This window comes from Plectropomus leopardus, chromosome 11 (genome assembly GCF_026936395.1).
Source record: "Plectropomus leopardus strain MGB_pleo_1.0 chromosome 11, ASM2693639v1, whole genome shotgun sequence".
Lineage (NCBI taxonomy): Eukaryota > Metazoa > Chordata > Actinopteri > Perciformes > Serranidae > Plectropomus > Plectropomus leopardus.
This window is the reverse complement of record NC_142186.1, coordinates 14,183,817-14,208,375: the sequence shown is the minus strand read 5'-3', so window position 1 is coordinate 14,208,375 and position 24,559 is coordinate 14,183,817. Positions and strand designations below refer to the sequence as shown.

The window sequence follows — 24,559 nt, the reverse complement described above, 5'->3', positions numbered from 1 at the left end:
CACACTCGCTAGATTTATGTTCTCTTTTGCTGTGCGCATTTGTGCGTGTGTGTGTGTGTGTGTGTGTGTGTGTGTGTGTGTGTGTGAGTGAGAGAGAGAGAGAGAGAAGAGAGAAAGAGAGAAAGAAGAAATAAAGCAAGATAGAGAGCAGTGATTGGCGAGGGGAGGGAGGCAGTGCAAGCAAGAACAGGAAATTTAAAGAGTGTTATAAAACAGAGTCTCCTGTCTTAAATCACAGACCTTGCCCCATTGGAGGTAGCCTGTGATTACCATGATGTAAGGTGCTGGCTGAATACATTTACATGTTCTCAATGACAACCTTGCTGGAGCTCAACCCATCGAGAGTTTAGTGTTAAGAGGTGTTGTATGTATAGTACATCTGTTTTCATTGTCATTTCCGCCTCTGAAAAAGCTTTTTGCTGCATTCTTTCCTGCTCAGGTGATGACATGTTGCCCCAGGAGCATTTTAGACATACTGACAGGCTTAATCAATGACTTAGAAACCTTAACCGCTTATATCAAACCATTCATCTCAGTCATTTTATCTATATCCCCAAGGGTGAAAAAAAAGGGCCACTTAGATGTTTTAATCATCAATGGTTTTTTTCCAACTTTGCAGGCCATCAGCAAATCATTCTAAAACCACATGGGACCTGGAACCACTAATATCACTTTGCTAATGGCATTTAGTTATATTGATTTAAAAAAAAAAAAAAAAAACATGATATATCAGTTTGACAGTGGTATTGACCATCTTTTCTGTATTGACACAATCAATAGGTTTCTACATGTGGATCATACACAGGGCTCATAGCAACTTTTGATTGGCAAAAGTTTGTGGAGCCTTGTATGTGTGCTATAAACAGATATGCAAAGATAAGACAAAATGACAGAAAAGACAACAATAATAATATGTCAACTAAAACAGAGGGGGATAAAAAAGAGACAGCATCCATTTTTGGCTTTAAACTAAAAGCCGGTGCCAAATGTTGTTCGGGTTATGTAGTTGACTTCAGTTTTCACGTGCAGTTTCCCACACACTGAGGGCGGCACCTTTGGGTGTTTGCAGAGCAGCTACAGTTACAAGCTCAGCTAGCTCCAGGTGTTAAGTCTCAATACTGGCATTACTTTTCTGTAATTTGGCATTATTCGTAAGATAATATTTACATTTTTAAGGTGGAAGTTTACCACAAAAAAACATCAAATTAAACATCATATGTATAACAAATTGCACTAAACACATGCTTTTTAGAAATAATGTCAAAATTATCTATCTTCATTCACTTCAAATGTGTGTTCTTCATGACCTTATGTAACCTGTATTTCGCACAGACTAAATCAATCCCTTCAAAGTTTCTTCACTGCATTGATTCTGTTTCCTCCTTAGTGTTTCATGACAACCATTAAGCTCACTGTGGTTGATGTTACTAAGGTAAAAAATAACAATCGTAAAAGCTGTCCTTTGGTGTCCTTAATTACTGGGGGATATAACAGCCTGTTTGTTGATATTGTAACCTACCTCCCTCATGACCCACGAGACTTTTAACCCTTTTAAAGATGATTTATTGCAGATACGCATTCTTTTTAATTATCCCTGCAGCTAGGTGTCCAACAGATTTGTAAAGCCATTACTGAAAATCAATACTCAGCTTTTAGGTGATGAATTAATTAATGAAGTGCGAAGTTTACCCTGAGTGAGGGCCCATTGATGAAGAGAGCAAGAGACACAGAGATGCAGAGGGAGAAAGAAAGGAGGAGATGTGGTTGAGGTGACTCCTAATGATTCCATATCAGTTGGTTTGGAGCATTTTAGCACTACGTTAATTGCACTTAATTTGTGTTTTGATTGAAATAATTTGAGGGCAGGGCTGGGAAACAAACATTTCTCCGCTGGAGACGGGTGAGTAATTTCCCCCTCATGCCTTTGGCAGCCAATCTTCCAGACTGGCTAAATGGATCATTATCGCAGGGCCAATTCAGCCGAAAGAATTTAGTCTTTGAAGCTCGACTGATTCTTTTTCCACCCTTTGTTTTCTTCATTTTGATCTACAAGCTTTGCTTGTGCAGTTTCTCCAAACCTTAAGCCCTAATCTCACCAGTCCTTTGACAATCAGGGAATGGATTCCACCTATTTTCGTGCATTCTTTGAATTTGCTATTAAACAAAAAACTTCTGTGTGTATCATTGTACATGTTTCAGCAGGACAGAGGTAGAAAGAGAAGCAGAGTGAGAGCCAATGAGTTCGGTGAGCACCCCTGGGACAGAGAAAAAGATCAGTTGAGATGTTTGTGACCTGAAGCATGTTCTACATACAACTAGATATATATTTTTTAACCTATGCAAAACATTTTGCAAAACATCTCATTCCATGCCATGTCTAAATTAAACAGCCCTGCGGCTGAAATGACTACTTTTCGCAGAGTGCACTACCTTGCAACTAATAGTCCCCATTATTCATGGCCCTACAGCAGAGGTCACTGCCATGGGGTTTACTCTTTTTTTCCCTCTCTAAATTGGAAGTCAAGAGAAAATGAATCGAGACACCCACACATGGAATGAGCTATAGGTTTGACTTTGACTTGTCCTCAAACCGCAAAGTGAAAAAATAGTTTCATATATGTCATGTGGACTGTTGGAGACTGTGCTGGAGGTCAGTATGAGTGTTGATGTCACAAGGAATTTGGGTTTAAATCTAAGGATATTTCCTTTTTTCATCATTCCTTATTTTCTTTTTCACCTGTTTATTTTTTTTCCCTTACAAAGAAGACTAAATGTCATACATTTCATTTGAATACAAACAACTATCCCATGTGCATCATGGTAATTTCCCTGGCCAGACATTAAATGACAGGCACAGCTTTTATGTTATGCTGAGAATAACAGTCATAAAACAAAGTATATATATATATATATATATATATATATATATATATATATATATATATATATATATATATATATATATATATATATATATGCACAAATATAAGCACAAATTCTCTGTGGGTCTTAAGTGACAGTATTCAAAATGTCAACATTATGGAATTTTTAGTTCTGACTGTAATACCACTTAAGTGATTAGCATTTAAATAAAAATAATTATTGTAAAAACTAAATTCGAACATTAATTTCCAAAACTATAAGGTTTATTTGCAGATAAGAAATGCTTTTGCACCAGAGTTCACGCTGTCTTAAAATCTGATATTTCCGAGGTCCCCAGGAAAAGCTTTGTGGAGGAATTATTCACCTCAAGCAATAAACTGACCATCCAATCCAAAGTGAGTCTTCAATTTTCCACAACTGCCAAGAGCAAGTTATTTCTGATAACACAGACATCTGATAAATTGGTGATTTTAACAACCAGCAGTTGAATTAAGGTGATGGGTTGAGGCCTGGAACTGTTTGTCACCTTGCGAGTTCAAGGTCTGGCTTTTGAAAATGGAGACATTTTGCCATAAGATTGAAAAATCCTCTTCATGATGCTCACTTTGTTGAGAGTGACGTTTTCATCTTCCAGGCAGGAATATTATGTTATCACAGAAAAGGACAGAGTCATTTGGCTGACTCTCTGCTAAGTGTAAACACAACTGAAAAATGACTGTTTTGTGAACAAGTGCAGTTACAAGTCTGTTTTATGATTACTGTGTTTTCCGACGTGGCACATATTCTGGTCAAACATGCAATATGCCAAGGCAAATATAATCCAAACAAAATGTCAGCAGGTTCTACACAACTGGTTAACTGCACAAATTGGAATATTTAATCATTTAAAAAAGAAAACTGAGACTTAAAACTATAGTGTAGTGTGTAGTGTGTAGTGTGTCATCTTATATTCTTGTATTCATTCATACCCCTGCACACACAACTTACATACATAAAAATGTCTGGCTCAAAAAAAATCATAGACCTTCAGATGCAAAATAAACTATCTAGCATCAATTAGAATCCCATCCACATTTCCTGCCCTCTATATTATCCACATTTGCCTGTTTCATTATTTTTCTAATTACAGGCGAATGGTGGAGTCTGATAGGATTTTATGTCTTTCAGTAGCTCCATTGTCTGTCAGGCAAGATGGATTCCCCCTTGGGGTGAGCAATATATCAGCTTTGCAAGTCCATATATTGTCTTAAGCATGAGGTAATGTAGCACTGATCCACCCAGGTACTCTCTGATACCGCCATGTTAATTTATGGGGCATTCAGACATTGCAGCAAGGTATTTCCTGTTTATAGGCCTCCGGTCCACTTAGTATTTTATGTTTCCTTTTTTAAGTAGTTATAGATCCAGGTTTACACAATGCAGATGACTTCACTTCAGAGTACAGATGATTATTATTCCTTAAGGAGTATTGCATGCCAGATAAGGAAACTCTACACATTAAACTACCATTTAATGTTGTCAATATGATCAGCTGCACTCTTTTCAATTCATAGACAAAGGGATTTCTTCTGATAGACATTACACATGTAGACAACATTAAACACGATATACAACGGAAACCCTATTATAAAGAATGAGATTTCTAATACTCTATTTGTTCCAATTCATGTGTCATAGGCCGCAGTGTGAAAGGGCCATTTTAGGTGCAAGCACTGCAAATTTCACACTTATATAGTTCTTTTCACGGGACCTTGATTTGACAATATCCTGCTTACGCTCAGAACAGAGAGATTTAAAGACTTGAATGAATAAGTTGAGTAGGGAATGTGCTCTCGAATAAAATCTGTCACAAATCAAATTAGAAGGACTAATGCCAAGAGGTGTGAAGTGTACCATAAAATGTCAGACAGTGAAAGACCCACATTTAAAGTGGGATGCCTTTCGCTGGGATACATCTTTTCTGGACTTTGTGGTGAGATACTGTAACTTCAAGGTACTGTAAGTCAGCACAGACAAGGGGGCTATTAAAGTTCATGAAGCAAAGGTTCACAGAGAGTGGGGTTTAACTGTTCAATTACAAAACAGTAAAATCTTTATAATTCTTTCCTAAAACATGCTTAAAATAATTTAATGACACATCACTGCAATGTCACTGCCATTTTGACAACGGCTTCTGTCCTTTCAACTGTGATTGAGATTTTCAAATCTGTGAAGGGTACCTGATATAGCGAGAGAGAGAGAGAGAGAGAGAGAGAGAGAGAGAGAGAGAGAGAGAGAGAGAGAGAGAGAGAGAGAGAGAGAGAGAGAGAGAGAGAGAGAGTGTCACAGCCTACAGGACAACCTGAACAACAACCTAACAAGACTTTTATACCTAATTTCTCCTGCATGTCTCACTTTTTGTCCAATGGATAGCTGTTGATTTGAATATCATCATTGATTTTTTTATCTTGTATTTATTTATATAATCATTTAATTATATCTGAGGCTTTGGCAATATTGTTTTACAAACATTCATGCCAATAAAGCAAACTGAATTAAACTGAGGCTTTTGTCTTGTCAATATTTGTAGGTCTGCCTCAGTTCATCTTAAACTGGAACTCATTTTGTGCGGAACAAGTAAAATTAAAATATAAACTGCATGTATTTACATTTTTATAAAAGTTCAATGAATGTCTACATCTGCACAGTCAATCATTGTGTCCCTTTTATATTTAGTACTTAATGATATTAATGATGTATAGCTGATGAGGTACTTACATTCAGGTAAGCCAAAAGTGACTTTGCATTGGATTTTTCTTTTTCAAACTCTGGCTATAGTGCAATCGGTCGGAAAAAGCTTTACTCTTGGCCAAGAGTTTAAACTGAATGAACTAGTCAGTGTCATCTACTCAGGTAACATATCCCAACCTGCCTCGTTTTGGAGACCGTTTCCTTCTTTACTACCAACACCATATTGGTCATGTGATTACAGTCTTCCCAAATACCTGGGTTGTTCACTTATCATTGGCTTATGATTGTGTGGAATATGTACAGTTTAACCCTAACCCTAACCCTAACCCAGTTTGTAAGTTTGGTGCAATAAATTTCAAAGTAAAACATATGAACAGAGCATGACTAACTGAAGACGCAAAACAAAGATTGATAGGAAATAGACACAAGCTATTTTAGTGTTAGCGTGTTGTATCAAACTATATTGATTTGCCCATAAAATCTTTTTCACTTCACTGTTTTTGTATGTCTCCCGGTCTTAGGTCATGGATATATAAAACATTATGGACAACAACCATAGTTCAGCATGTTTGCCTCTGTGTACAATCCTATTCGTGCCTTGATCTTACTCTTACTATTCCCACCACTTATAGCATTAATATTTGGAATCCTTCTATAAGCAGGTGGTAAAATTGCATCTAGTAATTTCCTGTCTAACACACCTTTTAGAAACAGACATTACACCAAGGGGTAAAACAAGGTAAAGGTAAAGAGACAGAGGAGAGGGAGGAAGGATGTAAAGATAGATGGATAGATGTATAGATAGATAGATAGATAGATAGATAGATTGACCTTGAGAGATCAGTCCCAGGGTTATTCCCTGGGACTTTTAAAATCAGCTCTGATTCTAATATATATTTATGAAGTCTCCTGACATCCCAGTTACCGCAGCAGCAGGTGTTCGGTCGATGTAGTATACAGCCTGGGTCTCAGACAAGCACTCACACAATGGAATACTGGGATGAAGCCTAGCTTATTACCTCAGGACACACATTCACACTCACACACACACACACACACACACACACACACACACACACACACACACACACACAACCACACTTGTTTCTCAAGCAAGCATTTCCTCGAGGTTGACGAGCTTCACTTTTAGTGCTTCCAAGGTCAAAAAGAACTCTATGTCTCATTACAATCTACAGGTGCTTGTGGAATCCCAATGGCTAGCATGTGTGTGTTTGTTGTTATGTGCATTATGTGTGTATGTTGTGTGTGTTTGTTTGTGTGTTGGAATGGAAATGAGCCCTCCGAGTATGGCTAAAGGGCTCTCACCCTCTCTCACAAGATAGATAGGATCTTAACAAGCATGAGAGCAGAAGGGAAGTGTGTGAGTGTTTGTGTGTGTGTGTGTGTGTGTGTGTATGTGTTTGTCCTCTGGCTACAACATTTTTCACATTTCTATTGCATCAAATCACAAAGACGATTCCCTTGATTTTCTGACTTGTGGCATGGCTGGTGGTGAGCTGAGAAAGCTCGTCAATCAAATATTTAAGGGTATATATCCTGGCTCAAATCACAGCAACTGTTATTTATGTTGACGGTGAGAGTACAGAACCTGTATTTTAGACAAATAGTGTCACCTTTAGGGGTACTGCTGATGTTATTTTACATTTTTACTAACACAAATTCCTTAAGACAAGACCACATACTTGTGGTAAGTATTGCCTGTGTGGCAAAAACAAATAGCTTATATATCCATGTACCTCCACCTCATCCAGAAACACATAAAACACCCATATATGCATTATGTTGGATGATGTATTCTATCATTCTGATGAGCATGACCAGGTTACTTTTCAAATTTCGTCAAACAAGCAAATCCTATGTCACCTCTTTCCTCTCATTGCCCTGGCCAGTATATCATTTGAGAACGTTTACTGCACAACAGCTTTGACTGGGTCTATTTGACCCAGTCAAAGATTTGACACTGTGCAACCTGTTTATGCAGATAAATGTTTGTGGTATTCCATAGTAAAACAGATTAAGTAAAGTTTAAAGAGTCATCAATGTCTGCTCAAAACCTCCACCAAGGATATATGTCCAAAGACAGCTTTAAATAAATATGCCTCCCTCTAGGTAATTAGCTTAGCTATAGGCTGCATAGAAATATTAGCTGGAAACTGTTATCAAAAGATTTGCATTAAATGGCCCTCTGCATTTTGTGGTAAAAATTTATGGTTATATCCTTATTAATTGAGTATTTTCACATATACCTCACACTTCTCTATATTTTATTTCTTGTCTTAACTTGTGTGTGACAAATGACACATTTTAGGACCCTGTAACAGGTTGTGTTACCCTGGCTTTATCCTGCAACAAGGACATCTAAAGTTCTGTTTACTGAACAAGCATGTTTACATGCTACCTTGATCAGATGATTTTAGGGCATGGTTAAAAATCAGGTTGAGTGAATCAAATGTGTGTTTTGATTTGTGTTTGAAAAAGGACTGGCCCCTATGAGAAGTTATATCATTATCTGTCAATCGTGGCATGCTGCAGTTGTTTTGCAAACCAACCCAGGTCTTTGATTAAAGATCATTATATTTCTTACAATTATGCCCCCGAGAAGTTTCATTTTGAGTTATTAAGTACACTACAGGTTTCCCTACATTAAATCAAACAGACTGTAAAATAATCTCAAATAGGCTCATTAAAGGGGCTCTATATGAAACTCAGAGCATAAGAGTTGTTTTGACATGATTCTTGACACAGTTCTTGACAGGGGGTGGCTGAGCCAGCAGCTAGCAGCTAGCAATGCTAACACCATAAACAGTACTAAACAATTACATCAGTGTCGACAGAGCTAAGTTTGTTAACCCAAGGGAAACTGGAGGGTGCGTGCTGAGCTTCCATAATAACACCATAACACTATTAGCGGTAAGCTAACCGCCATATGAGCTTAGTGCAAACTGAGCTCAGATTACAACACACACAGAGGAAGTGTTACTTCATTCTGTGCTCTAGTGCCATTCCTTCACAACATCTTTAAATAGCAATTAGTGGTTTGCTGTTATAATAATGCTCTGAATATCTTTAACAAAACAACATTATTTGCTTGCTTTATGTGTATTTACACAACTTACTTTGCCAAAGACAAATAAGGATATTATTTGGGTACAAAATAGGGCTGTTTTGAATACCATTTTCTGGGCTCCAGAGCTTCGCCATAAATTAACAGTGAATAATCTGAGCTTCGCTTCACGGATGAGGGGGGATAAGGAAGGTGAGGAAGAGATGGGATCCTGACCAGGGCTGGAAATTAGCACCAGCTACCTGCCAAATGCTGCTAAAATATGCAAGTGGTTGTGACACTTTAAAAGTTATAACAAGTTAAATTTCATTCTACATCTAAAATTGTAAGTATTCACCTAATCTGTGTTACAGGACAGAGTTTCACTCGGGGTGAGCTGCAGGTAGAGGGACTCACATTTTTGTGTTCCTGTGCTGGATACACGGACACAGAAATGGCTCGACTCAGTCAATATACCTGTTAATAACAGCTGGGTGAAACTATAATTTCTACCACTGTGTGTGTGTGAAAGGTGCAGCAGAAATGCGTTCATCCACTGCAAAAAAAAAAAAAAAAAAAAAAAAAGGATATCTGAATGGCTAAACTGAAAATCTTACACTTACCCAATTGACAAATACCAGAATAGCCCAAAATTTGGGTCCAGTCATAGTACAAAATGAGCATAACGTTGCACTCAGATTCTTTATTCTAAAGCAACATAGAAGTTATACATTAGACATGCTTTGGATTCAGGCTGTGTAAATAGAACTGCAAGATATTTTTTTTTTCTAATATTGCTACAAAAGGTTGAAAATGAACATAGGAAAAAGTCATGTCCACAAGGCACAAAGTTAGAGTAATGACTGAGGTGCATTCACTGGGAATAAGTCTGATATGGTCCAATTATTACAATTATTTGACTTCATGTTAATGGAGTCACTGACTCACGGATTTGGAAACGTATATAACACACTGTCTACCAATAATTGAACAATGAATTGTATGGAAGCAGAACCACCATGCAATCTTGTTCGTAAAGCAGAAAGCACAAGTACTTTGAACATTTGCCTTATATTAGTTATATGATGGTCACAGATTAGTATGGATTTATGCATGTATTTTTAAGATGCCAGATTTGATTGGCATTGATTGATTGGTTGATTTTCTTTATAACATTAAAAAATGATAAACACTTTATTCTGTATCTATTGCAGTAAGTGTTTGATGGTATCATGAAAGAAGATGAAATAAACAGAAACCTGCCATGGATGAAATTTTTGATAAGCCACTATACTCCAAGTTTGCAGTGTTATACATTTACCTCCTACCCCAACAAAATAAATAAAGAAATAAAGAAATACACCAGTGCATCTCTGGTTTTGAAATAGAACTGCACAACTGGATAGATATCCCACATTCAATTTTGTCGACTAAAGTGAATTTGCAAGAGGTATACAGCCAAAACAACTCAGTGCACCCTGATGTTCACTGAAGTGGCACAATACAATGTAGTTGAATGGAATGAAAGGGGTGGTGGTGGGAAAGGAGAGGAGAGCCGATATCCAGGATGTATTCACCCTTCATTTAACAGGCAAACTCTCACCACCTTACAAGAAAGCATGAACATACTATATCATTCGACTTGCATGAAGTGATTTCTACATGCACAGGAAAAAGGAACTGTATTTTTGGTATTCTGTCTGCTCCACAAACGTCTTGCTACAGTGCTTGTTGAAATTGTGTTATATTTCCCTTGTGCATTAGCTCCATTTCACATTTTTGAGAATTCCACTCACTGTGTATGTGAGAGAAAATCCTTGCTGGTGGTGAAGTGTGGTGTGATGGCATAGCATTGGTGGTTCATTGCACAGTGAAATAACAGGGCCAAATGACAGCCTGGATTCCAGTTGGGTGAGACTGTGCAGCGTATTCTTACAATCTATTGCAGATGTATGGACCTTCAATTTCACTGCTCCTTGGGTCTGGAATTTTGTTTCCCAATGTTAAGTGTGATACATATGCTTTAAACTAGGGATGGGCAACTTACTGAATATAACTGAGGTATCACGGCTTGCTCCATGTGCAATATATTAAAAAAAACTATACTTTTACTTGACTTTTGGTTTCACACAGGACACAAACAGCAAATTCTGTGTTTGTCTGCTCCTGTCTTCCTATAGTTTGCTCCCTTCATAATTACTATGGCCACAAGAGGTCACCACTTAATAATGAACATAAATATGGGTTGTAATTAGCTGCATGTAGAAATGACCTAAAGTGTCGTTTTTGGGCAATTTCTTATCCACATGTAGTATGTACTGTGTATATCAGTATTTGTGTGTAACTGCTGCTTTAACTGTACTTGCATGAACAGGTGAATGCCAATTCAGAGGTATATTTACGCGCCGCTCATTTTTTCCATCTGAGAAATGGACTGTTAGAACAGTCATTTTTTATCAGAAAATCTGTTGTTGTATCTGGTAGTGTGCCTTCACAACAGTGAAATACTAAAGTCATGGGACAAACCAAAAAATGTAGGCTACGCTGACTTTTCCTGGGACTCCCCACAAAACTCACAAAGGACTAATTGGCAAAAATCTTTCATTCTGTGAGTATATTCAACTTTTTCGTGTAAAAACAAACAAACACTAGAACTGCCAACAGCTTACATTTACTCACACTGTTTTTTAACTATATTAACTTTGTTTCAATAAAAATTCAAGTCCCCTGGCATGTGGCTTTTGCTGACAGTAGCACCTCCTATTGTTAAAAAAAAAATTGCTTTAAAAAAAAATCTATACGCTACAGTGACACTTGGTAAATTTAGCCCTATAAAGAATGCAGTGACTTTGGTGCTTCTAATTTTGCCCATTTAGAAAAATATTGTACTTTGCGATGACAAGGCTTTTGTCTATTGTGTGTAATGGAGCAACACCATAAGTCATGGGCTGACCTTCATAGTATGATTCAATTTTTTTTTTATCTTTTTTTGGACAACATAAAAGAGTATACCACTGGAGAAAAAAATGTAACAGATTGGCTCTATGAAGCTAAATCCACTCATTTTTGATCATTCTAATTACCTTACTAAGCTCTTTGGTTGTCAGAAACATATAATATATATTCTACATACATAATTCACATCACTTCTTGGTAAGATACTGAAAATAACCATTTGTTTCCCTGTATTTCATTCATTCTCACAATATAGCACCAGTACAAAGTCCATCAATCTACTATGAAACGCAAACAACATTACAAAGTAAATGTCAATAGCCAAATGTACAGTCTTCATGAACTCCCCATCTCTCTGCTTGCCAATGTCTTTCTTTATCTCTGTTTCTCTCTGAAAAACACTCATCAGGAAATACAGTACATATTCCTGTTTTCAATTATTCTGGCTGAGGGCAATATGTTTTAATGATGAGCTGATTCTCTGAGTGCAGTCTCCTGCTTTGCCAGCTCGAGCAGTAATGCCTTTTGCACATGTCAGGGTCGGGGCCTAGTTGTAATCTGAGGCTCATTACAGCTGGTGAGGCCAAGAGCAGAAACGGAACACAACTTCTCCCTGCAGCGCTGAATTACTTTTCCACCACCGGGTTCCCCTCTTTCTCCTTCAATGTTTCTCTCCCTGTCTCAGCTGCTTCACTGTTTGTCTTTGATCTCTCTCTTTCCTGTCCTGCTTTCACCCTCCCCGTCTCTCTCAATCTCAATATCTTGTCCCCCCACCCCCCATCCCACATCCCACATTTGCCTCTCCATTTATTTCTCGTTCTTGCTCTCTCCTCTTTCTGTCTGCCTCTCTCCCTTCGTTCTGTTTCGACTCTCCTCTGGGGACGCTAGCAGAGTGCAGTCGGTTTGGAGTTGGAGGCTAGTTTTATTGAGTTTGCTCAGGGTCCTGGAAAGGCCTATTTACCAATAAGGTCATGATGAGGTGCATCAAGTCTATGAGCAAACCCTCAAATCCCCCTCTAACCAGAGTGTGTGTGTTTGTGTGTGTGTGTGTATCTCTCCTGCATGTTCCCATATTTTGCCAGCACTGTATATTAGATTTCTAGATCCTTCATAGAGGGCTTATCTTGCATATTGACAGGTAAGTGTAATATTGACAGCATTGTGGATAACACTGTTAAACGAATCTGGCTCTGCACCTAAAGTACTGTACTTTCACCCTTTCAGTAAATTCAAGGCTTGAATTATTCACCATGTAGGTTTTTCTGCAAGTTCCTTGCAGAAAGCTCTCAAATTATGTTGACCTGATGCTTGTATTATTACCTATAATATAGGCTTTTTAGTAAGAGCTAAAATGTACTGATAGCATCAGCTGAGAGTTGATTTTTCTTGTTTTTCAAGTAGGCTTTTATGGGCAAATCAAGATCACCTCTAGTCAAGGATGCAAGAACTAAGCCATATATATTCTGATTAAACTCTGATCTGCTAAATTACTTTGTTACCTCAACTCACAACTCATCCCTCAAGTACAAAGCAAACACATTTTGTAAAGGAACATTGAATGTAAGCGCAACTTTTATTTGTTTGTAAGAAAACTCCACATGCCGTTTTACCTTTAAAACTTTAAGCTTCAATTTAAAAACTTAATAGTCACAAGAAAATAAAGATACCTCTCAGGTGAAATAATTTCACAACATTTAACAAACTTGATCTAAACAAAATAGCCCTTGTCAGCACACTAAAAATAAAAACCCTTATGGGGCAAGAGCAGGGGGTTTCAATGTATTTGTTTAATAGAATTATCTCAAATGACGCCACCTAGGGGAAGCTTACCCCACGGAAATCATCAGGAAATTGAACACTTTCGGACTTATAAGGTCACGTAGGTAAGAGATCACTCAAACCGCGGTGTGAGTCTTTGCAGAGGTGCTCAACTCAACAACAGACACATGAAATACCAATAATGATAATAATAGTTCAAGCAAGAAATATTTGTTGCATATAAACAACAGACTATAAAGAAACTCAATACTACCAATCAAACCAATCTCAACAAAGAAAGAAAAAGAAACAAAACACACAGATTGTATTATAACAGAGAAATCAATGACCTTACAGGTGTCCTAAATGGACACTTTCACCAGTCTCAGCTAAAGCAAGTGGGGCAGGGCCACGAAGCCTAACCAGGTGTGTTACAGGACAAGGGCACACTAAAATGACCAAGAAGGAGTTGACGATGCACTTAAAGAAGCATTTCACCAATATAAAGAGTCCTCACATTAAACTAGGCCCTCTCTGCCATAGAAAGATGCAAAAACGTTTTAAATCAGTGCTACTTGACCAGAGAAAAAAAAAGGGACACTATAGCTCAAGAGGTAGAAAACCCACGACTACCAGAACGAACTGCACACTGCACAGACAATCCCGCTGGTGGGTGACATAATGTGGACTGGTTTGTGTGAAACAATGACAGCCAGCGATCTCCTATTACATTTTAACGGTTAGCAAAAACATGTTTCTGAAAACATTTGAGGTGAGAAATATACAACTAAGTAACAATATTTTGGTTTCTATTTGGTAAGTGCTCCTTAGTGTTAGTGTTTGATCTCCATTTTTCAGCCTCCATTTTTGTTGTGCAGGAAGCAGCAAGGCGCTGTGGCGCCCACTTCCGCCTCACAAACTCAGCTAAAGAGGGCATTTAAATTTGTTTCTGAAAACATTTTAGGAGACATAAAAGCAGTACAGTACACTGTCTTAATTTGTATTCTGTCAGCATTGCTTAGTTTCACCGTTTGAAAAGATTTTGGTCCGAGTTTGAAAGAGAGCGAGAGAGAGAGAGAGAGAGAGAGAGAGAGAGAAAGAGAGAGGGAGAGGTGCAGGTAACTCTCTTAATCAGCTGTATACTCTTTGTCCATGCTGTTTGCGACACGGGTGGTGGGCAACATGAAAATGCTGAAGCACGGCCTGTAGTTCAGGCAACAGCCCCAAGGGCAAGTGACTTTTCGCCAAGGGGTAAGAAGGGATATGAAGGCACTGGGTAAATGGTGGGGAGTTTGCCACAGTTCATCTACGCATACACGTCAGAATTGTCTTGATTCAAAGCTGGTTGAAAAATGGCAACATATCTTTTTAAACATGATCCTGAGGGTTGTGGTTTTTGAGTAGAGACATTTTATTGTGGCATTATTATCAACATAGAGCTTAATAAGTACAAGGTGAGTTATACAGACACGTCAATGGAAGCACTTCCTAACAAGAGCCATGATGCTTAGTCCACTCTTATACTGCCCATGGAGAAGACACCTGGACAAACCTGGCAGACAGCCTGTCCATAACCAAATGCATCTCACAGATTATAGTTTTCAGAAAATACTGAAAATGTACTTCATTAAAAAAGCAAAAGCAGGCAAACGAAGACAACTGATTTCAACTTATTACAAGTTTGCTTAAAACAGTGTTTTAACACAAAGCAGGTTAAGCTTATAGAATGACCTCTTCTGAATACATGTATTTAAAGAGGGCTGGCCCTTCTGCTTTTTCATTTTCTGCAACAAATATTTAAAGAAAACTTTCTTCCATGTCTGACAGATAGAAATGTGGGATTATGTTTAAAAGAGGAAACTTTTCTTGACTCCTTAGGGTATATACGGATAATTTATCCTTTACGGGGATTTGTGTCCATCAAACAAGAGTGAAATGTTATATAAGAAAAGTATATCTGGGAAGAATTTATTCAGCTGTAACAGATCCGTTTCCTTTCTCAGTCACTTTTTGACGTTCTTTGATATAATAGAGGAGCTGAGGAATCAACTGGCGTGGACAGCTTTTGAATGTTTGAATGCATGAACCGCTGTGTCAGAATAAAGATAGTAGACTTTATTCAATATTCACGGACTGTAGACATGATGGACTATTTGGAAATGAAAAGCTGTTCGTACAATGAAAAAGATGTTCCTGGTTTTCTGAGAGGAGAGCTGATATATTCCTTAAAATGGGACTCTTTCGTAGAGACACTGAGGAATATCTAATGTCCTTTATTCTAGGATCATACTGTACATATGACAGCAGCTATTTCAGGTTTCAAACCTTTTTTTAGTTTTTTAATTTGCATGACAAGGATTTCTCAAAATAAATCAATCAAATAAAACAACTATATACAAATAGAACTGCAACTGTGTATCTGTGTATGTTATTCTCTGTTACACTGTGCCATAGTTCTCCTCTCAGTGTAATTGAGTATCAAATTACAAAGCTTTCTCTAAATAGCCTTACTTTCCAAACATGATCAGCATGGGTTAATCTTGTAGAGTGTTTTGAACATGTTACTCTCACACAGCTGGTCTGGAGGGGGCTACTGGAATCGCTGTTATGGTCACTCTGTGATAGGCACATGGCCTGGATTGCATCAAGGTTATGGTCAATTTGTGAGCTATGAGTCAGAGTCAGAGCTGAGGAAATGGAAACTCAGATATCATAAGGAAAGACCTTGGAGGACCATGAGAACAGAGAGGTCGGAGGAGGGATGAGGGGTAGAGGGAACGAATGATGGCCACCTCTTACATTAAATGTGTTAATGAATACTCATCTGAGACAAAGAGAAAAATTTGACATTACAACATTAGAATAAGAGAAAAAAATTTAACAGCAGCAGTAGAAATAAAAGACAGTAATAAAGATAACACTAGAGCCCATCCTGCAATGGGAACACTCCAGCCATGATACAGCGATCTGCAAAGTTAACGACCAGTATGTAAGGTTTAGGGGGATATATTGGCAAAAATATAAAATAATACATATGTTCTATTCAGTGTATAACCGCCTGGAAATGAGAATATTTTTGTTCTGCTCACCTTAGAATGAGCCGTTTACATCTATATAGAGAAACACTGTACAATCAGGAGTGGACTGTTTTTTTTGCAGTTCCCACAAGACCATAAGTGTGATAAGTCTTATCTTGTTGAATGTGCCAATAGGTTTTATTTCCATTCATATCAATAGTTTAAGTTGATGAACTAGTTTGAAACAGGACTGTCAGTATTTGGCTCAAGTAGCTCCCTTAAAATGATTTGCCAAATTTAGTAAGCCACATGACATATTCCAGTGTGCCAGTTGTTTATTTAATCAACAATGCATTTTCTGCTCCAGAGTTATAGTTATTTTTACTATTCATACTGAGCATTTTGGCACAAAAAATGTGTGGAGATAAATCAAGTTCTAAGTTATTTCATTTCCACATGTAGCTTGAGCCTGCACTGGGCAGCTGTGGCATTAGGTAATTATGCATAAGTATTGGATCAACCTTGTTATTGGCAGAAACAAATGCAGTAAAACTGACTCTAGATCGCACAAGATTTTCTTGTATTTAAGTATAGTTGAACAGCATGTGTTTTGTTTGTAGGTGTATATTGGTACAACTGCACATCTCTTTGTCTGTGCCTGTATGTGCCACCATTTTTTTTATTCCTCACACACCCTTAACCTTTAACCTGTCTCTCCAGCTCTCCATCATTAATGCTGACTCTGTGATTTGTCCAAAATTTGTCCTAATCTGAAACTCAAATTGACATCCTCATGGTTCTGTTGACACAAAGGATTCATGGAAGCAGTACAGGGCTATATGTCAACTCAACAATAATGGTTTTATTATACGATGCTGCCCAAGTCCAACAGACAAGACAAGGGATATATACCACTACGAGTACAAGGGAGACGGCAATCCTGCCTGCGTGATGTATTTTGTGGTTTTTTGATGCTGGCATGTTTCTGGTTTCAGTGTGGTTTTATTATGCAACCCCACTGCAAGCAGATATGAGGACTAGAGACGAGAAGACCCTGGATGCTCTGAGGCGACTGGGAGTACTGCATTATTATAGCAAAACTCAACACAGGACATAAAACACTGACAAAAAAACAACAAAGGAGAGCATGTCATGTACAAGTATCAGGACATACAATATGATTTACTTATGATTTAATCATGTCTCAATCCATCCATCCATCCATCTATCCATCAGCCATATTTGCTTATCATTGAGAGGCTGGTGGGGGCCTGAAACGGATATCAGACATTTGGTGATAGGACACACCATGGAAAAGTAGCCTGTTCATCACAGGACTGACACATCCAAGCAGACAACCCATTCAAATTTAGAGTTGCCCATCAACCAAACCTACAAGTCTGAGGTCTTTGGGAGGAAACTAGAACACCCAATGAAAACCCACAGAGACACAGGAAAAGCATGCAAACTCCACACAGAAAGGCCTCAGCCAGCCAGCAGGTTCAAACATAGGTGTCAAGCCAAAGTGCTAACCGCTGCACCACCATGACTAATAATACTAAATAATAACAAGTGATGCCATCACTCACCTCTTGGCTAAAACTCATTTCAAGCAGCTTGAATTCAGATCAATTTCAGAGGGAATAGCTGCTGAAAGGATGTTTGTTTCTCAGTATTCAGAAAGTCCACTTTGAAAGTCATAATGTGATTATTACTGCTTGACAGGGTCTGTTGCCCTGCATGTTTCCCTTCTGTTGGATCTATAAGCTCATTTCTAGGGATGTACGATAATATCAGCACGTCATCTGTACTGGCAGATATTAGCTGTAGAATGACCTAACAAAATCAGCCAACATGCTGATTTCTGCTAATATCACAAACCTTTTTTTTAAATTGACAAAGTAAACATGTACAAAACATCAACTATAAATTAAAGTATTTTGTCTTATTTTGCACAGTGAATGAATACTACCCACACCAAAAAGCATTATATTTCATGTCTCCTTCTGCTGGTGGGCCATCAGGATAAGAGAGTATGTAATGTGATGTATATTACTCTGCAGAGGAGACTTGATGATCGCTACAATTAGTTGGGGGGGTTATATTGATATCGCTATCAATTATCGGCCAAAAAAAGTTGTTATATATCGGCATATCAGATATCGGCAAAAAAATCAAATATTGTGCATCCCTTTAGGCATCTGAGGTGTGTTGTTGGGATGGCTGTCTACATTGTACATCATGTAAAAATCTTATTATGTGTGGTCTCACCAATGAGACACCTTTAAACTCCAGAGGAATAACGGACATTACCAAGAAGTAAACACATGAAATATTGTGCTTTTAGAGGGATGAAATAACATTTTGTAGCTGCTAAATATATTAGTATAGGCAAATCCCACAAAAACAAGCAATACAATTTAACCGTTAAAGCATTCAAACCCTACCCAACTGCCATGAAACACGAGTAAAAATGCAGCAAATATGCGTTAACAACAGTAAAACACAGCTTGCAAACGTCAACTAGCTTTATCTAAGGAGGTCAACAAATATGGAAATGCACTTAAAATAGTAGCAGGACGACACTTTCAGGAAATAAACAAAGATGCTGGTGTTGTATATAAAAGTGTTCCCCTGTCGAATAGTTTCCCCCCTGTTCATGGGTAGCGCACTCCTCTGTGGGTAGGGTGAGGGCCAGCGGGTTGGTTTAGGTTTGGATAGGGGGACATTGTCATCAACACAACACAGACAAAGTAAAGCCACGCTGAAGATTACGGCCACTAAATGTGACCACCCATAGAAAGTAGGGTTACTCACCCTCAGGAGTTCCGTTTATCACCGTACTTTGTCAAAACACAGCGCGGCTCCGTACGCCAGAAAGCAAAAGATGAGAAAGTCTCTCCTCCCTCGTCGCCAGAGGTGCAGCTGGGCTTTGCATGGTCACCCAGTGCGCTATCTGGTTTCCTGCCGTCTGTTGTCGAGGCCGACGAGATCCACTACAGTGCCAAGTTAGCATGAAAGTTATTTAAGTCCAAAGTCTTAGTTCACATGTGCTAACGTTAGCTTAACAGCAGCGCGACTGTTAGCTTAGCCGAAAAGCTCACAATAAACTTCACAAAACTGAAAACATTTGAGCAACAACTGCAAGCTGATGTGTAACGTTAATATCATTATTATAAAAACGATATGGCAGCAATAACGCTCCTGTTTACACACGTAATCCTTTCGCAATCCTTTGGGTTCCTCTTTTCATGCACGACCGCCAACGACAGAAAGCCATGCGATGCGCTCACACACCCTTTCATGTTGTGCTCCCGCCCTCCAGCCAATCAGAAACTGAGGAACTTGATGTTGCTTCATGAGTGACTAATAAGAGGTGGAGTGCGGTTTAAAGGAAGCAAGTTCGGTTTTAACGCTCCATGCTCGTCCTTATAATACATCCATGTGCTCGCCACATCGCCACATGCAAACAACTGTACATTTCAAACAAACTTCTTGTGCTGCATTCAATGTCTGCAGTAAACAACTGTACTCAAAATGTAAATGCAGGATATTTACATTTGTTTGTTTAAACAGTCGGCCTCTGATAAGGTGCTGTAGTGTATTATGCTCAGTTTCTTAAAGTTCCTAATTTGGTTAGGCAAAGAGGCCTCGAAGTTAGTGGCCTAGGGATGTTTAGGCCTGGAAGACAAATGTGTAGAATACTGGCGCCAGGCTAGAAGTAATATGGAATAAGGCTCCTTCCAAATAAGGAGATACTTGTGGGGTTTTGTGATTGATCATAGCAGGGGAAGAGTTGCTATACGGACAAATGTATTGATGCCTGTACGTATATAAGAGACTTGCATGAGCTGAAAGGGAGAGATTCGTATTGGTCCTGAATCCTCTCCCAGGCAGACCATGGGGCCTGGTGGATGCTGAACTTTGCTGCAATAAATTGATTATTATGCAACCGAGTCGGTGTCCGCGGAGGTTTCTTCATCTTCCACACATCATTGCTACTTGACGAGAAACAACTACAGTGCCAAGTGCACCCCCAACCATTTTATAAAAACGCTTGTAAATTAAAAAATAAAACAATTAAAGTGCCAGTGGAGGATCCCCCGCAACCCCTGGCAGAGGTCGTTGCTCAGCCCCTAATGAGCTGAAATCCTAGGAACTTCCAAATATCCGACAAATGTCCTAAAATCCATCAAATGACCTAGAATCTTAGAGATGTTTTAAAATCCTAAAATGTCCTAAAATCCAAGACACATGTAGCCAATGGGGCTGCTGTACAAGGCCCCTGGCCTTCTGTCAAATTGTACAAGTGGCCCCCAAGAAAAGTAATTTGAGTATCCCGGCAGTAGGCTATATCACCAATCGTATGGCAGTACACAAAAATCATGGAACATATAGCCTATGTTTAGGGTTTGTGAACAGTATAACCTTGTGTTACATTCAGGTAAGGCTACACAGCAGAGATTCGAATTAATACGTTTTTTGTTTGTTTGTTTGTTTGTTTGTTTGTTTCAGATTTACACAAATCCCTGGACCTTACTTAAATTGTTTTGAAGATTCCTCCTTGAGTACAGCTCAGCTTAAATGGTACATTTTTTATAATTTGATCACATTGCAAACTTTAGTATCTTTCATCTTTGCAGCAATAAATCATTTAGTCCATAACAACAGATTCAGTGAATCAATGTAGATATGGTGCACTGCCCTATATAGCCATATAATAATATAATATAATATAATATAATATAATATAATATAATATAATATAATATAATAGTTTACTGTAACAAAGAAAGGAAACATTTGTATATATGCTATCTACACTATGTCTGTTTTGTGCATAAGTTGTTGTTGTTGTTTGTGGTAATGTGTGTGTTCACATGAGAGAGGAAAATGAGAGAGAGAGCGAAAGAGAGAGTGAGAGAGCACTTTTGACTGTTGTGTAGTAAAGATTTATGTGTCTGTGTGTGCATGTGAGAAAGAATTAGGTAAAAAGACAGAGAAAGGACAACAAATTCACAGCTGCCAAGACACAATGCATAAATATTCAACCCTCTCTGCACAAGTATGTCTTCTTGGAGTGAACACTGTGTGTGTTATTGATGCTTTCTAATGCTCATGCATCATCACTCATGTTTCATCTGCTCACAGCACATGCATGGTGTATTCAATATTTGGAATACAATCACTGTGCAAGGCTACCTAGTTTATGAATTTGATGTATTAATACTGCATTATACAATGATTTGCATTGTGCCATTTTAGAGAAAAAATATATTGCACGTGACGTATGACAGAGTACACTGTAAACTACATGCTATCAACAATCAAATAAATCTCAGTTGCAACAGTTGCAACTACACCTCATTTGTTATAGGCATGGTAGAACCATTTAATCCTCAAATCACAGACCTAGAGTAACCATACACAACTAAATATTTTATTTTTGACTCGACAGTTTATCTTCTAAAAGAGGTGTGTATAGGTTTTGTAAAGGATTTGACAGGAAACCCTGATGAAAACAGCCCTCTTGTGACAAAGACAAAAACAAAAACACACAGACACACACACAAACACACACAACAACAACAACAACAACAACAACAACAACAACAACAACAACAACAACAACAACAAAACACAACCAGGAAAGGGGAAGCAATGTGGTTTTATAAAAAAAAAAAAAAGGGAATTAATGATTTGAGCATCAGAGAAATTCTGATTTCTTTTCTTGCAAATGTGAGACTTTATAATCGTAGAGAATATCTGGGTTTTCCTCTTGTTCATTTATGACTTTAAAGGATTATTTCACCCACACAATGACAATTTGTAAATCAATTAGTCATACCGTGTTACCTTGAATTTGTGCAGAAAACTTTCTTGCATGCCTACCGAAAACAGTGACCAAACTGATTTACAAATTGATTGGGAACCATGTTAAACAACAGCAAAACTATATTAAAATCAGTTTACAAACTCTCACACAACTTCTGCAATATAATCAGAGTCTAATTTATCCAGTTTTATGTTCAGTGTTTCCCCATTAAACTCTACTATTCTGAGGTCTGTCTTGGCTACATTTGTTTAACTTGGACAATGGCCCGAATACACTGTCTTAGACAAGGAGATGTAAAGACCAGCATACACAGAAAAGGTAGGAAAAGTCTCATTGGCTTAACACATATAAGACTGTCTTTCCATCCCTCTATATCTCACTCCCTGTTGCTTGGAGAATTGAACAAATCAAATTACTTGTTCTTCCATGCTGTTAATGTCATTAGATTTTGAAGGACAATCACATAATACATCACAGTTATAGCCGTACCTCCTAAAATAACAGGCATTTCTATAATTGTTTCTATAATGCAGGTTTGTACCTAAATTGGAAACTCCGTCTATACACCGCTACATGAATACAAAAATAAGGGACTTTGCTGCAGGCTTTTCCCTCCCTGTTTCTCTATTCATTAAACTGTTGGATAAAAACATGTAGTCAATTTGTTTCAATTATTTTTTACCTCATGTGAAAATATCCGTGTAATAATCTCTGGTCATCTCCAAACACAGCTCCACAGAGATGTATATATGGAAGGTGCTGCATTTTATAGGTGTGTTGCTGGAGGGCACAGCAGAGTGATGTCAAATGCTTGTCACCAATGAACCCAAACACAGGGCGCATTTGAGCACAGCTTTTCAGTCTTTCCTCTCATGGATCAGATATCTTTCAGTTTTAATCAATGCAGCTGTCTACACTGGTCAAATTATAGCTGGCTATATGTATATCACTCTGACCTGAAGCTCTTTTTATGATTCAAGTCTATTTTCTGTAGCAAACACATTATATATTGGTCTGTGAGCTATTGTCAACCTTAAAATAAATGGAGCAGCATCCAAAGAAAAACGTCAGTCTGTATTTGTGCTATAGCTGGTTTTGCACTTAAATGAAATAAAATTCCTTTATTTATTTAGGACTTTGCTGTTTGACTTGAAGCTTTTCTAATCAACATTTTTATGAAAGCAATTGATAAAATGACTATATGTCATTTCAAAGGATGTTGCTTGTAGTGCCGTGGCACAGAAACAAAGCTAGCAACTAGTTGGTGAGGAAAGTGATTTAAGAGCCAAATATTTTTCTCAGGAGTTGGTTGTTACCAAATCAGAGCAAAAAGCTGAGTGAGCATTGGACTTTTTGCATTGAAATAGAACTTGTGAACTTGTATTTATGACAAATGAAGTTGTGTAAACGGAGTTATGAACTTAAAGCTCCCAGAAAATTTCCACTGAGGAATAACACATCAGGGTTCAAATGTGCACACCTCATGAACACGGTAATCACAGCACAGCATTAAGTATACATGCATCAGGCTGACACCATGGATGCATAAAAAGAACTGAATGCAGCATTTGAGGTGGATCCCAGTTGGGTCCCAATTGAAAGCTGCTCAGTGATGAAGCTAAAAAAGTTTGATTTCTGTGGTTTAAAATTACCTGGATCTTCTGCATTGTTGGGTCCCCTGAGCAATTTCACTAGAGACTGATGGTAGCTGAGCGGCTAACTTTCAGCCAGTCAAACCAATAACTTCCCACTTAGCCCTCTGCTAACTTGAGTGGATATAAAATTAATTTAATCCAATGGCTTTTCAAGACTTTTGATATGTAATCAATCACATTCCGATAGCGAAATGAATCATTCTGTGGTGCTCAAAAAAGGTATCCATTGATTCACAGATGACTCTTTCACAAGAAAAAGTCTTTTTGGGCCCCATGGAATCACCTGATGGACCCGGAAATTATAATTTCACATTTAGCCACTATGTAAAATAGGCTTCAAAACACAAACAACTTTAAATTAATAACATTAGTAATAACTGTCTGCTCAATGTGTAAATAAGCCTTCGCCTAATGCTTGTTTGCATTACCTATGTTGACTTTTTAAAGAGATAGTTCACAGAAAAATGCAAACTTTGTGCTTTAGCTAATTCAGTTTCATGTTTATGGAGCTAGCTTTGTGTTTTTCCTCTCAGGTGATGATTTTATTTTGTCTTTATTGTTCTTTGACCCAGTACATATAGTTCTCATTTGTTTGATATTATCACCATGATTACTTAAATGTGTTTAAATAAATTCAATAAAGAATAAGTTTTACAAGAAA

The 24,559-nt window shown here is 38.0% G+C and overlaps 1 long non-coding RNA gene across 1 annotated transcript in view; it reads right to left on the bottom strand.

Annotated features, from left to right (window-relative positions):
- Positions 1 to 19,647, bottom strand: part of LOC148188218 (uncharacterized) — a 161,305-nt gene extending 141,658 nt beyond the window's left edge. The window contains exon 1 of the long non-coding RNA XR_015777881.1: positions 19,225 to 19,647. This is a non-coding gene — a long non-coding RNA (uncharacterized LOC148188218). The remainder of the gene's footprint in view (positions 1 to 19,224) is intronic.
- Positions 19,648 to 24,559: the final 4,912 nt, after the last annotated feature.